General features: G+C 42.1%; 1 long non-coding RNA gene across 1 annotated transcript; it reads left to right on the plus strand.

The window, feature by feature from the left end:
* Positions 1–440: 440 nt before the first annotated feature.
* LOC109698938 (uncharacterized) lies at positions 441–1,685 on the plus strand. The gene is made up of 3 exons (XR_002213586.2): positions 441–761; positions 862–993; positions 1,576–1,685. It is a non-coding gene; the product is annotated as an uncharacterized lncRNA (long non-coding RNA).
* The last annotated feature ends 14,646 nt before the right edge of the window (positions 1,686–16,331 follow it).

Here is a 16,331-nt window from a genome sequence, read left to right on the forward strand (position 1 = left end):
GGGTTTTTTTGGGGGGGTAAGGGATGGGGTCTCACAGACTATTAGCCCAGGCTGGCTTTGAACTGTGATCCTCCTGATTTCTGCCTCCTGAGTAGCTAGGATTACAGACTCACGTGAGCCATCAGCACCCAGACCTCCATTGTTTTTATATTTCTTTCTTTCTTTGTTTTCTTCCACTGCAGCCTAAGACTAGTTAGCTCAAAAGCCAACCAGCACCAAAATCCAAAATTTTTACACATCCAGTTATTTTTTAAAATATCCAAAACTAGCAGATTTGTAACCACTTAGAGCCCACCTGTTTCACATACTCCTTGGAAGCTCACCCAGCATCTGTGGTCTATTGATAAGATACAGTCTTGAGGTGCAACCCCAACTGCTACTGCCCTTGAGGCTCTCTGACCCAGAGACAATCACTGTGCTGCTGAGAAGCACCACCTAGACACCTGAGCTCCTCCCATTGTCCTCTCCCCTGGGAGTTCCTTCATCCCATTCCCTTGTTGGCACCCTGGAGCCACTGAACGGTCTTGTGCTCTGAGGCTTCCCTTCTCATGCACGCTGTACAAGCATTTTCTAGCAAGTCTGTTGGGTGTGACTGCCTCTAGTGGTCATCTTTTTCCTTGATCCTCCCCCAAACTTCAATCCTCCTAAAGAAGGTGCAAATAGACCTTGAAGGCCTGTAGGCCCCGGCATGGGCAGATGTGGGGAACAAATAAGAGAGGGCGTGGGGACCCCAAATTCCAGTTTCCTTACTTCCTGTGAAAGTAAGCAGCATGGTGACCCTGTCTCAGTCTTGGCCACATGTGAATAACAACTAATCACTTGACCTGATCAAATTCTCACCTTTCTTATGCTTATTTACAGGCATCAAAGAAGAAATTAACAAGTCCATAGGATCAGTTTGCCCCAGATCACAAAGCAAGGCTTCATTCATTTGGTAAACATCAGAGCACCACCATGAAACTCCAAGACTTCAGTTGAAGCAGATTTCACACAGTATGTACACGGCCATTGTCTAAGGCAAAACTGCTTTAGAAAATAGGGCAAGGAAGTCCAGTTGCTGTTTTTAAAATGCCAAAATCAAATTCTGCCCGTCGAAATTTAAATGTATGCACTTTTATATAAACAGTATGATCCTATAAAACTGTTTAGCTGCCTTAACTAATTAGCCAAGGAGGAGTAAAAATTCACGGGTAAGCAGTGAGACCTCTTGCTTTCCCTCACCATGGGAGCAGGGGAGAGGACACTTTACATCTTAAAACTTACAGGTTTAATGAAATCAAAGAACGAAAAATTTCAAGTGTGTTTTCCTGGTTTAGGCTACTAAACAATTTTCCTAAAAGAAATAAAAGAGATCTAAGCTCTAAACTTAACTTTATTTCACTTTGTGTGGAATGCTCACATTTTGAAGAAAAAAAAAATTTACACTTTCGTTTTGTGTACTTTTCCCAAAACTAATAATGATAGCTGGTAAATTGAGTCTATGCTGGGCACTGCATCATGAATTTTTTAAAAATATATTTACACAGATATTTATAACCCAATGAGATGGATATAATTATTATTCCCATTTTACAGAGGTGGAAACTGAGGCATGGGATACTTACATAACTTGCTCAAGACCAAGCAGTTTCCAAGTCAGTCCAGTAGACAAAGTTCGCCTGGAGCAACCGCGCCCTGAAAGTGCTTCATCTGCATTGAAATATGTGGTACGTGTAAAGTATACTTTCTATTTTGATGGCTTGTATGAGGAAAAGAACAGGAAATACCTCCCTAATAATTTTGAAGTATTAATTACATGTTAAAATAATACTTTGGCTACATCAGAAAAAATGAACATCGCATTGGTTTCACCAAATGTGGCTATTAGAGAAGTTCTCACTGTATGTATGGCCTGTACTAGTGGCTCACATTGGAACAAGTGCATTAGATCTTGGGGGTTTTTTTTGTGTTGTTTTGTTTTACCATTTTGCCTTCCCCTCCAAAGGAAAAAGTTTTTACTACTCATGTTTATGAGAAAGTGTGATCTTCCTTCCTTGTTTCTGTGTCATTTGTATGTGGGGAATCGAGGCACAGAGGAGTTAAGACCTGAAGTCAAACATTAACCCTGAAACAATCTCTCAAGCATGCTGAGAACAAAAGATCGAACTTTCCTCTCTGCTTGGCTGGTTGGACCTGCTTTCCAAAACCCGCCCTGAAGCCACAGAGTTCAAGTTCAACAACTTGTCTGAGGTTCAATGTCTAATCGGAAGCCAAACACAGCCTTTGCTTGTGGTTTGCGCTTGCTTTCTGCTCAGACTGGATATGGCAGGTTGGGAAGATGCCAGTTTACACCACCTCTGTCCGGGGGCCCTGGGTTGTTTGTATGGGATTAATACTCCAATTATTTAATAGAAATTATTGAGTTTCTTTATCAAAGAAAATGGATGAAACACCTGCTGATAAGTTCACGAATAGACACAAGGACTCCTTAAGAAAGCCCCAGTTACTCATAGACTAATCAAGGCACAGAATGGGGGCTGGGTTTTCATATTTTCCTCTGAAAGTTTCCCCAAACAGGAAATAGTTCCTGAAACATGAGCTACCCCACTGGTGCCACCTAACAGTATGGGACTTGGCAATGAGAACCACAGGCGGTCTTGCACTTTCTGCTGGGCTCCGGGTCCCCCTTCCCCAGTCCCTATCCATCCAGCCCTGAGTATACGACATCTGTGCTATTTCCTTAGTTCCCTAGAGCACAGGATGGCTCTTCCCTGTCACTGGGTTCACCTGTGTGCCATCTATTTGAAGAGCCTTTAAAATGTCCCAAGCGTGTCCACTTGTGCCAAGCACTCAGCTTGACTTTCCAACATTATTCCTCTCTGATTTTTTTTTCTCTGTATCTCTCTGCCTCTAGAGTTCCCTAACTCTCCTTTCTCTCCGGTAAACCTGTGAAGGAAGGGGCCATGGCACTGAAGACCTTACTGGGGAAGTGGTGAAACTGGCCTCCTCCCTCAGCCCCTCCTTAACGAGGATTAAGTGTCCCCAGCGCTGGACAGCTGTCCCTGAGCCATCTAGAACCAGCTAATGGCTCTCTGAAGCTAAGTTGGAAAGAACAGAGGCCCCGGCTTTTTTATTCATAGTTCTGTGTTATGCTTATATAACCCTAGTCTAAATATAAACTTGACTCTTACCTCCCACAGTTTCTTGTCATTTAACCTTATCTTTCTAGATTCATTGTGTTTGATGTTCTAATGGACCACATTTCATGTGACAAGGCGCAGGGTGAATTGAAAACCTGGAGGCTTTAGACTCTGATCATTGTGCTACTTCTGTTCTGCTAGCTGTGTGGCTTTAGACGTGTCACTGAACCTCTCTGAGTCTATTTCCTCTGTGAAGTCTTGAAAGGTTGGGTTGTATAAAATCTAGAAACCCTTGCTGTTCTGCAGTTCTATGATCCAGGAACTTTCCAGATCATTGCTAGTAATTTTGATTTCACTTCTCATATTATTTATTTCCTGTGCCACTGAGTCTGGGGTTCACCCCTGGAGATGTGCAGTTGTCCTGTGAGAAAGCAGGTTGATCAAGTCCCTTTACAAGGTGACTAAAGGTAATTCCAGTCCAGATGCCAGGAAGATGCCCCAAATTATTTTATAGCTACATAGAGTTAAACACAATTGCTTTTTTTAACTTCAAGGGAAGGAAATCAATTCACAATTTAGTGTGTAGAAAACTGAAGTGTGAGTAAGGTTCTCAGGGAATTTGATTGTTTCTTTGTCAGCTGAAGGGAAGCACTCCTTCCACTCCACAGGGTACTTCTGAAATTATTGTGGGGACTTCAAAACCTGTGTCCCCGTCCTCCCTACTCTACCACATTCCATGTGGGGCAGCCAGGTAAATGTCACTAATGCTGTCGCTGCTCTCAAATCTGCCAACTCCCAAGTGATTGAGCACAAGCCACAGGGACCCACGTCTGGCCTTCAAGGTCCTGGGCAGCTCTTCTGCCGGCTTGCCACCTGAGCCCAGGGAGCTCACACACCAGCCCTGAGCAGTCACTCCCCCCCTGGAAGAACCTGTACCCTCCCACCAATCTGTTCTATAAAATTGATGTCAATAATTATGGTGGTGTGTGTAATTCTAGCACTCAGGAGGCTGAGGCAAGAAGGTTGTGAGTTCGAGGTCAGCATTGGCAACATAGTAAGACTGTGTTTCAAACACCACCAAACATGATTTCACAATAGGCATTCTCTCTCCTTCCAAACCCCATAGGCCAGCACTGTCCAACAGAAACAAATGCAAGTTCCATACATAATTCAAATTTTTCTAGTCATATTTAAAAAGAAGGAAACTGATGGAGTCAATTTTGGTAACTCATTCAAAATATTATTATTATTTTAACATATAAGAAAATTTAAGTTACCAGTGCTTTATTTCACATTCTTCTTTTTAGGTACCCAGTTTCCAAAATCCAGTGTGCATTTGTCAACTACCACACTTCTCACCTGGGATGTGAAGTTCTCATTGGATGTACTTGATCTATATTTGGATCCAAACACACTCAAAAGTCTGACAATAGTGAAACCCAGCATCCATTTCTAAAACTGAAACTTCAATTAGTTAAAAAGAAATAGCATTAGAATTCTAGTTTCTTAGACACTAGCCACATACCCTCAGGGGCAGCATGTGGCCAGTGGCTCTGGACAGTGCAGCCACAGATCTAAGTGTCCCCTGAGAGGTGTCCATCTCACCTAGGCCTGAATAAACAAATAAGTCTCCTGGACAAATGAAAGAGAGACCAGTGAATCCATGATCTCAGCCTTCCTATCAGGTTACTGACTACTTGTGCATATCCAGTTGGCCTTCTGCAGCTGCCGGTTCCCCACACCTGGATTCAATCAACCTTAGATGGCAAATATTTGAAAAAAATTGCATCTGCACTAAGCATGTACAGATATTTTTCTAATCGTTATTCCTCAAACAATACAGTATAACAACTATTTATAGCATTTACATCGTAAATTATAAGTAATCTGGAGACAATTTAAAGTATATAGGACAAGGTAAGATCAGAAACACAAAAGCTGCATGTTTTTTCTCATAAGGGGAAGACAGAGCCAAAGATAAACACATACAAAAAGCAAGCATGATCACATACAAACTTAGATGTAGAACATGTTTGTAGCAGTGGAACTTCTCTATGGAACTCAGGGAAAGAGGGAAGGAAAAGAGGATGATAGAGCATCAGTAATATCGCATATTATAAAGGTAGAGGATATAAGGATGTGCATTGAAAACTGTTGAAAAACGGGGGAAGGAAGGAAAAGGGGTAAGGGAGAGTAATCGAAGGGATTGAGCAGACACACAACGTAAAGCACACCTACTATGGGCATACATTGAGACACCCCTTTGGACGTCAACTTAAATGTTAACGTCCAAAATCAGGGCTGAAAAATAGGCACAGTGTGTGGTGGGGAGAGGGTACTAGTGGGAAGGGGGAGGGTGAAGGAAGGAGATTAAGGTGATGGTATATGGTCGATGGACTTCAACTACCTATATAAAACAGAACTAAATAACCTCTTGTAATTGCTTTAAGTGGAGCAGGGAGAGGGTTGAGAGGGAGAGGCAATGGGGGCAATTAACTAATGTACAATATAAGTTTAATGGGAATTGTCACTACGAATCCCCCCTGTATAATGAATATATCCTAATAAAAAATTTATAGTAATAAAAAAAAAGTACGCAGGTCAATGTGCAAGTTACCTCCTTGTAAAATGTTTTTGTTTCTTTCTTTCTTTCTTTTTTTTTTTTTTTGAGTTACTGGGGTTTGAACGCAGGCACACTCACTTGCCACACTTGCCAGGCAGGCACTCTACTGCTTGAGCCACTCTGCCTGCCCGTGTTACTTACTTTTGTATAAGGGACCTAAGCATCCAGAATTTTGGTATCTGAGGGAGTTCCTGGAACCAATCCCTTGAGGATACTGCGGGACAATTATCTTATTCTTAACATTTTCTATGGTGCTAACAGAGCCATGCCCAATCCAAGGTCAACAGCATTTCTTCCTCACTTGGATGAATGCAGGATGCTATGGCCACATAGATCTCACTCTTCCTACTTGGGGATACATGTATATCATATGTAAGAATAACTGAGGAGTTTACTTCTTAAAATTCCTTTTAGTGTTAGAGTCAACTGATTTAACCCACACCTGTGCGAGGATCACACTGCAGAGTGAGCCTGGGAATCTTTCTTTCTTAAGGAGGGACCTCGACAGGAAATCCTGATGGATTTACTATGCGCTCCCTTCTTTCTGCATACATTATCTGCTAAATTAGACACTAGACTTCTAAAGAAATGCAGGCACTCTACAAAAAACTGAACAGGATCGGGAAAGAGAGAGAGACTAAGAAGAAAAAAGACTGAAAAGGAAGAAGACAGTGGTACAGGAAGCACAAAGATCAGCTGGTTCCAAACCCCATGCAGTGATATATGACTTCCTGGGAGTCTGAGCTTTATCTGGAAATCAGTACCTAAGAGATGTCTTCTTTTTATGATGGAGATATTCCTATAAAAAAGAATAAGCCTGATTCTCCTCAAATACAGGTTGAGTATCCCTACCCCCAAAAATCCAAAATCCAAAACTTTTTAAGTATTCACATGATGTCACAAGTGGAAAATTCCACACCATGAAACTTTACTTTATGCAAAGAATTATTTTTAAACATTGTATAAAATTGTCTTTAGCTATGTATATATGATGAACATAAAACATAAATATATAAATAAATTTCAAATTCAGACTTGGGTCCCATCCCCAAGATATCTCAGTATGTCCATGCAAATATTCCAAAACCCAAAAAAAAATAAGGTTCAAAACCCCTAACACTTCTGGTCCCAAGCATTTTGGACAAGGGATACTCAGCCACCTGTCTTTGGTTTATTTTTTTGCAGCATTGGAGTTTGAACTCAGGGCTTCACACTTGCTACACGGGCACTCCTACCACCTCAGCCACTACCCCAGCCCATTGTTTTTTTATTATTATAGGTGTTTTCAAGATAAGGTCTCGTGAACTGTTTGCCCAAGGCTGGCTTCAAACCATGGTCCTCCTCATCTCAGCCTCCTCAGTAGTTAGGATTATAGGCGTAAACCACCGATACCTGACTGTATTTTCATAAAAGCATGGTCTCATTTCTTCATGGAAAAAATCAGGCAAGGTGAGGGTAACAAAGCTGAGATGGGTACACAAGCAAAGCCCTCAGACCTCTATCACCAGACCACTGGGGTTCCAGGGGCTTCATTTCTGATCATTGCTGAGAACATATGGGCTTAGGAATGTCAAGTTCATCATCCCTTCCACAGTTTCACTGTCTGATTGCAGCCCATGAAAAGGGCATTTTCTCTCTCTCTCTCTCCCCCTCCAAGATGCAATGATTATTGTCCCTCAACCCTGCAAACCCTCCATATGCAACAGTGGGTAGGTTTGCCTTGCACTGAGTATATTCCTGGAGACTTATCCTAATCAGGATAACACATATGGGGGAGGCAACTGAAGTCTTCCTACAGTACTGGCCCTCTGCTGTACTCAGCGGCTCCTCTGTTTATCCAACAGCACCTGACATCTGAATGGGAGAGAGAACAAAGGTCTGCTCTGAGGACACAGCCCGGCCCAGCACAGCACAGCACAGCACAAGTAATGCTTTTGACAAGGGTAGGGGCAGGGGTTCACTTGAAACTGTCTTCTTTATTTCTTGCCTATTTTTGTTGTTTTTATTGCTACATGTATTGGGAGGCTATTTTTTTTGTGGGGGAGCTATTTTAAAACTTGCTTTGAAAAAATTAAAACTATAAGGGAAACCAAAGCAGCAATTATAAATGGAACCTCACTTTTAAGTCTGAAATGTCCCACCCTAGTTGGAATTTCCTGTCAAGTTTCCTCCTCAAATAGTTTTCCTTATAGTTGCATGATTTCCAATTGATTTTATATTTAGTAGTGGTTCCCAGAAGTTCTGAGACAATAGACATTTTACCAGAAAAAGTTACATGACTAAAAGAATCCTCACATTAAGGGGATTATGCAGTAGAACAGATGTGATTCGGAAGGCAACCTTGACCACCAGATGAAGGATGGCAGAAGACTGACTTTCTAGAAGGCTGGTGAGTGACAGGGTTAGCCAGGATGCTAGAGTACAAGTGACAGAAACCCAACATACACTGTTTAAACAAAGGAGCTGCATGTTGCTTATGTAACCAGCAGACTTATGAATGGATCAGACTTCAGGCAATCCTGGGTCCACATGCTAAAGCAAGGTTGCCAGGACTCTTAACACTCGTGATCACCATATCTCAGCTTGACTTTCCTCTGAATTTTTGTTATAATTCTTTCTGGCTTCACAAGGCTTCCTTTAACAGCTAGGGGAAATTGCTATTGGTTGTTCCAGACTGCATGCTCTGGCTTAGAAATCCTACTGGGAGGAGAATATCTTTCCTGTAATATCAGTAAATAAATCAACCTTCAAAAGGATCCTCATTGGACCTGCTTTTGTCACATGCCCTTCTTTGCAATAAATATTAATTTTTTATTGGAATAGAGTGCTATGTATGGAATGGAATACATGTGCTAACATGTGATATGTATGTGGGGGGGGCGTTATTTATCAGAAGAAGAATGGAGAATGAACAGCTCACTGGCTACACCAAAGACTAGCTTCAAGGAGTGGAAATTACTTCCCAAGTTTCCATTTAACTTCACTGTTAATGTTACTCCCATTAAATCATAATTATGATGAAGCATGTGGCAATCTGATTTTATGTCATTCCAGGCTCAGCAGCAGATAAGGAGCCCCTCTCATTCCAGGGCCTCGACACTGAGTTGAAAACTTACACTTTGAAACATGGCATGTTCTTTCCTCCAAAAAAAAGTTCTCTGTTCTTAATAAATCCAAAAAGGGTGCATTGGTTTCCTACCAATATTGTAACAAATTATCAACGCAGATTTATTCTCTCATAGTTCTGTAGGCCAGAAGTCAAAAGTCAAAGTGTTGGCCAAGATGCCTTCCTTTGGAGGCTCTAAGGGAGAATCTATTTCCTTGCCTCCCCATCAGTCTTTGTAAATAAACATGTAACCATCACAGGTTTTAGCATCTCCTAAAGAAATCACCAATTGAGACAATAACCATCAATGCTGCCACAACCAGTGACTTTACACCATGAATCAGAGATTTGGTAAGAATGGGACAGAGGATCAGACTAACTTCACACAAGCCCTGCGATAATCTCAATGTCACAAGAATCGGGGGGCTCTATTATGTGAAGTGGAAAAACAGGAAGTCAGTGCACTGCACCACCTAAGGCTGGGACTGCAGCTCAATGGTAGAGTGCTTGCTTAGCATGTGCTGAGCAATCTCCAGCACCACAGAGGGGGAAAAAGTCACTTGAATGTGATCAAGCTTCTGAATCTACTTACCAGCATACAGGAAATGCAGAGATACAGACGCTTCAATAAAATCTCAAGGATACAGCCAACTGTTGACAATAATGGAGCCGATAGGTTTCGGTTCTTACTGCACCCTTAAGCTTCTGTTTTCCAGGGTCACGGTCCTGCCTCAAGTTTAGCTTGAATTCTCCTTCTGCCCCAACCTCCAGTCAGCATGAACCATAAGCTCCTAACCAATCAGATCATGCTGAGTCCCACTGAGGGGTATTTAAGCCCTTGCCCTTCCTGCTTCTCCCTCTTGGCTCTTGGTTCTCTCCCTCTCCCACCCGGCAATAAAGAATCTCTTGGCCAGATCACTCCTCTCCACGTGGTCACTTTTGGGGCCTACATTTCCAACACCAACCAAATCCATATGTGGGAAACACTAAAAGGACAAATGACTCACTTTGAAGTGTCATGAGAAAAATAGGAGGAAAAAGTGATTTAGATGAAAGGGCCACATCACCCAAGGCTATGTGTGGGCTTTGGTTAGATCCTCATTGAGAACAGCTGTCAAAAGATCTTTTTTTTGAGACAACTGGAGTTGAATGTGATCTGTTTACTACAGTATTAAGAAATTTTTGTTAATTTTATTGGTATTTTGGTTATTTTTAAAGTTCTTGTCTTTTAAAGAAGCATAGTTAACTACTCACAAGTGAAGTAATATGAATGAGATTTGCTTTAAAATGTTCTAAACAAAGAGGGAGAGGGGGAACAGAAATATAATGGAGGGGGTAAACTCGTTCGAGGTACCCTGTACACATGTAGGAATTATCATAATGAGATTCCCTTATTATTAATGTATGATAAATCATACATTTTTTAATTTTAATATTCTAAACCAAGCTGGGGCATGGCGACACACGGCTGAAAACCCAGCACCCAAGAGGCTTAATCAGGAGGATCAAGAGTTCCAGACCAGCCTGGGCTACATTGTGAGAACCTGGCTCAAAAGCAGCCCTCCCCAGGAAAGAAAAGATTACCTGTCCCAGTCTCCCTTGCATCTATATGTGTCCATAAAACAAAGATCTGGCCAGTGAGATCCAGATGTATGCAGGAGAAAAGTGCCGAATTTCTGAGATACTCCTTAAAGACACCTGACTTAAAGGTATGCTTTCAGCCCTCTCCTCCCTTCTTTAATCTGTACTGTGTGTATGAGGCTGGCGCCCGGAAGCTACATTAGACCATATGTGACATTGATGCAAATGACATACTAAGATAGTAAAGCACACAAAGATAAAAGGATGGGTCCTTGATGGGGCTGTAATACCAGCCCCGGATAGCCGTTGCATCACCTATGTAAGTGAATATTATGTTGTGTGTTTAATTCTGTGCAGCATAACAAACAAAACCCCACACAACCCAAGGGCTTTAGTGGGGAAAAAAGGTACTATGAAAGAATAAAGAAAAGCAACAAAATTTTGACTGCAGCAGAGGATGGAGGTAACCAGGGAAACCTTTTCTGAAGCACTGACATGTACCTGAGATCCAGAAGATGTGTAAATGTTTGTCAGTGGTACCTGTCCATCCAAAACTAGAAAAGGAGGGATCCTATGAAAAAGTGCATACATGACTTCCTCACATCTGACAGGATGTCAGAGAACAGTAAGCAATTCCTAAGCTTTAAAACACGTGTGGATGACTAGTAGTTACTTGAACTGCTAGTGAAGGAAGACAGACTGGATGGGAGGTCCCCAAGCCAGCAGTTGGCAGTCTTAATGACCTGACTCTAGTCTATACACTGTTCCCATTTTTTCCAAATATGGATCTCAACATGCTGTGCAGAAGAAACCCAACTTGATAGAACCACACTATCCCACTGGGGTCTGAGCCCTTCCTGAATTGCCCCTGTGGATTGGCCCTGCCCCTGGCACTATCACTTTGAGATGTTTCAGCCATCTCTCACCCATCCCAAAACAAAGTATTCCAAGATAAATCTGGAGAAACCATACTAGAGACCAAAGAGCCCAAGCCTAGACCCAAAAGTAGTGCAGGGTCAGAGACCTCAGGTTAAAGTTCATGTGTTCTGAATTTGGGAGTGTTTAAGATTTAATCCAGCCATCTTTCTGCTCAAATATGAACTTGCACCAATGATTATACCCTCCCTGAACCTAAATATTTTTCCATTTATACAATAATAGTGAAAGTCATGGTGACATTCCTTTAACCCATGGTGAATTTTCAGTTGTGCTGGCAACTTCTGGAAGGGCAAGCATGTTTAGCTCATTTCCAGGGGGAAGTCCTTCAAAGAGCTGATTCTGGATACCCAGCATCCAGGGTGAGTTGCAAAACTGATTTTCCAAACCAGGTGCCTTGGTCAGGCCATGAGTGGAAGTCTTGGGTTCCTTCTCTCTCTGGCCCCTCCTCCCATAACTTCATTTAATGTCCTAGCTCCTCTTTCCTCAGGACCAGAGCGTAATCCAAATAAAGTATGGGAATTTTCTGCCTCCATGGACATGAGGGCAATGGGTGAGGGTCTGCCCTAAGCTCCTCTTGAACTTCAGATAAGAAGATGTGAATGTATTTCAGATTCCTCAAAGTGAGGCATCTATAAGAAAAACAGTCTGGTGCTAACATTGACAGTTTTCTGAGACGTGAATTCATTATTTTATTTATTTATTTTTGATGGCATTGGAGTTTGAACTCAGGACCTCACACTTGCTAGGCAGTTGCTCCTATGGCTTGATCCACTGCACCAGCTCTTTTTTTGTGACAGATTTTTCCAGATAGGGTCTCAAGAACTATTTGCCTGGAGCTGGCTTCAAACTGCAATCTTCCTGATCTCTGCCTCCTGAGTAGCTAGGAATACAGGTGTGTTACCAGTGCCCAGCCTTGAATTTTCTGTTATAATAGTTTCTTTTTAAAATAGTTTACTTTTGACACTATTAGATTCCTAACTTCAATAAAAAGGTAAAGTCACCCATTTATGTAAAAGACTTATCAATATGATTAGTTGACAAAAATAAACTGCTCAAACTCCTTCTCATACAGCTCTGTATAAGGCAACATACACACATGTGCACACACATCCATGCACACATGCACGTGCTCATACACACAACAGAAAGGAAAAGCCTAGAATTCTATAAGCTAGTTGCCCTGGATCCTAGAAGCTTCCAGACTCCAGAAGATGCACTCATAATACCACCTTTTGTTGGGGCCATTAAAGGAATCTCAATATACACTCAAATTTGCTTTGAATGTGTAGTTTATCTCTTTATAAATCAAAATCATCAAGTGGGCCTCACCACTTAGTTGAATCCAGAGACTTAATTCAACGTGATAATTTATCTGTCCCTCTAGATAAATGCTTAATCTATGCTTAGTCTGTGCAAGCAAGATGCAAGATTTTTTTCTTTTTCCTTTTTTTTTTTTTTTAGCTATGTAGCCCAGCTGGCCTCAAACTCACGATTCTTCTGCCTCTGCCTCTTGAGTGCTAGGATTTCAGACATGGGCCACTATACCTAGGAGATTTTTTTTCTTTCAACAGGCACTGCCCCCACCCCTATGGAGCTCCTCTCCAAGACCGTGTCTAAAAGGACTTGGTGGAGGCGGACTGGGGTTCTCATGACGTCATAAAGTCAGGGAAGTGGGCAAGTGCCTTGAGTTGTTAAAAAACATTTTAACAATCAAAACTGATAATTTTGCTGTTCTAATGGCTCTTTGGCTTTGCCTTGGGAAACTCTTTGTGTGTGTGTGTGGTACTGGGGTTTGAACTCAGGGCCCACACCTTGAACCACTCCACCAGCCCTTTTTTTGTGTGTGATGGGTTTTTTGAGAAAGGGTCTAACAAACTCTTTGCTGGAGGCTGGCTGTGAACCGAGATCCTGCCGATCTCTGCCTCCTGAGTAGTTAGGATTACAGGTATGAGTCACCGGCACTTGGCCTTGGGAAACTCTTGAAGCCACTTGGGTAACAAGATTTTTAGGCTATGGAAACACACACAAAAACATTTCTGTAGAATGCTCTGGTGTTTGTAATATAGAAAGAGGTGTGGATCAAGGAAGTAAGAGAAGGAAGGTTACGCTACAGTCCAATCTGACAAGTGGTTAAGCCATTTCTAGCAAAGTCCTGAACACAGAGACACGTCTCCACCCTTGGTACTATCCATGGTTTTTCCAATTGGCCACAGCCATTGGTGGGTGAGGGAGAGGTGCCCTTAGTTACAGACTGTGAGAACCTTTCAGGAAAGACAGCTAAAAAGCTATAAGGCCTCTTTGTGTCTACTCATGTTGACACTTACAACATGAGTAGACACAGCCCCTCAACACAACCCATTGCCAAATCATTCAGGTTCTGAATGCCTTCAGCTGAATGTACTGTGTACTTGAATTTGTAAGCAAGGGAGGTTTCCTTTGAGACATTGTGAAGTCACAGGGTTTTGTCTGTTATTAAAAATCCAATTCAAAGTCCCATCATTCAGGGGACTAATGTAAAAAGTCTTTCCACAGAGTTGTGCACATTTTAATTATGGGAGGGCAAAACGAGGGTTTGGTGCCCCAGCTTCTACTTAAATACATGATGAAGGGGAGCCTTGGAGTGTGGAGGGCCAGAACTCATAGACGGAAGGAAAGACACAAGGATGGACACTCAAGCTTCCTTGAGAGGAACCTGTTGTGACAAGTGACATCCCAAGCCAACATAGGATCTCCACTTAAGAAAGGAGATTTTTAAGCTTCAATAGGACTGTAGGGTCAGTGTCTTCAGGGTGGGGTGCCTGGGTCTTGTAAGGGTGGTCTACCAGGGGATGTCCACACTTCAGCCCCTCACAAGTATGTCCTGCCTGGTGTCTTTCTAGAACAACATGGAATGTGTCACAATATTTTTTGAAAGTCTGCCAAGCTTACTGCTGGAAGGATAGGTCCATAACATACTGGTAGGTGAAAAAAAAAATGTGTCATTTTAATTTTGCTTAAAACTTGCATATAGATGTATAGTTTTTTATACATACAAGAATATTAGAATAAAAGACACAAAAATCCTAGAGTATAAAATTCATGTGTGGTTTTTTTAACTTGTTTTCTCACTTTTATTTTTTCTAAAATCAATACATGGGAATGCAGTTACTCAAATTTCCACAGTTTACATATGAACAACTCTTCCAGAATTTGCAGAAATTCCTGTCCTTTCAACATGTTTCAGAAAAAAAAAAAAAATACATGTTGCTTTTATTATCCTAAAAATAAAGATTTATTAAAGTGAAATGCTGTACAAGTCTCTTGCTAGGGAGACCAAGGTATGAATTGTATCTTCTACTCCTTTGGCATATGATTATGTCTTCTAGTTAATAAAACCAAATGATGCAGAAGAGAAGCAGGGAGAGAAGAACTCGGGGGTGAACTCAGTACACTGATAATCAAAGAGTGAGCATGGCCACAGGGTGGCGGATCCCGCAGGTCTCCAGGGGGGTGAGTCACCAGTTTAGTGATCAACCTGCTCTTCGCTCTCTGGGGGATAGAGGGCGCTCCTTCAGGGCCCTTTCCTCAAGATGACCCAGGAGACTTGACCACAGGACACAAAGCAGGACTGGGTGGGTCTAGGTGGTGCAAGGTGCGGCCTGTGCATTCATGGCCTGTGTTTGCCCAGTTCAGGCAGTGTCGTTTGGCAGGTGGGTGTGGAGGACAGAATGTCCACTGCTACTGAAAGCACAGCAAGCCGGGCCAGCCAGGTGGCCTCCATAGCTACCTCCTTCTCAGCACAACACCTTGCCAACGTCAGGCTTTCAGGGATGTTCCCCACCCCTGACTCCAGGTATTGTGGTATAAGGAAAAGAAGTGAGGTGACTAGGTTTGCATCAGTTACCTTCCACTAAGCGACCTTGGCAACTGCTTAACATCTTGAACCTGTGTCTGTATTGGTAAAAATGGAATCATATAATAATACTGTCATTGAGTTGTGAATGTACATATATACATGTATATTGTGAGTTTAAATATATATACATACATACATATACATACAGGGGGGCAGTACTTGGATTTTGAACCCAAGGCCTCATGCTTACTAAGCAGGCACTCTACCACTTAAGCCACACCCCAAGCCCTTTTTTGCTCTATCTATTTTTCAGATAGAGTCTCAAGTTTTTGCCCTGGACTGACCTTGGTCCCCAACCTTGCTACTTATGTCTCCTGTGTAGCTGGGATGACAGGCACGTGCCACCATACCCAGCTCATTGGTTGTGATGAAGTCTCACTAACTTTTTGCCCAGGGTGGGCTCCAACCTCGATCCTCCCAATCTCCACCTGGGATTGCTAGGGTAAACCACCGCACTGGGTGAGAATGTATAAATTAAAGATGCTTTGAGACATCCAAAAAACTAGATAGCATTTGTTGCCCTCAGTGCAGAGAAACTAATGCAGATACTTTAAAGCGACTGAGGCCAATAGGAGAAGAGGACCAGGAACTAGAGAAAAGGTTAGTTCGAGAAGAATTAATTTACAAGGTAACACACATGTACAGGAAAGCAATGCAAGTCAACTCCCTGTATAGCTATCCTTATCTCAACTAGCGAAATCCCTTGGTCCTTCCTATTATTGCTTATACTCTCTTCAACAAAATTAGAGATAAGGGCAAAATAGTTTCTGCCTGACAGCAAGGGGGTAGAGGGAGAAAAGGAGGGGATGGGAGGGTAAGGGAATGGGTGGGGGGAAGGGGGCAGAAATGACCCAAATGTTGTATGCATATATGAATAAAAGAAAATAAATAAATAAAAGGATATAAGTACTGAAAAACAAAGATGCTTTGTAATTGTATGGTAATAAGCAAAGGCTAGTTGTGCTCATAAGGAGATGAAGGCCTATTCTTCTGCACCCATTTTTTTCTTTTTCTTTTTTTTGGGGGGGGGAATTCATTTTTTTCCATCAAGACTGGACCTGATTAGAT

This window comes from Castor canadensis, chromosome 10 (assembly GCF_047511655.1).
Source record: "Castor canadensis chromosome 10, mCasCan1.hap1v2, whole genome shotgun sequence".
Lineage (NCBI taxonomy): Eukaryota > Metazoa > Chordata > Mammalia > Rodentia > Castoridae > Castor > Castor canadensis.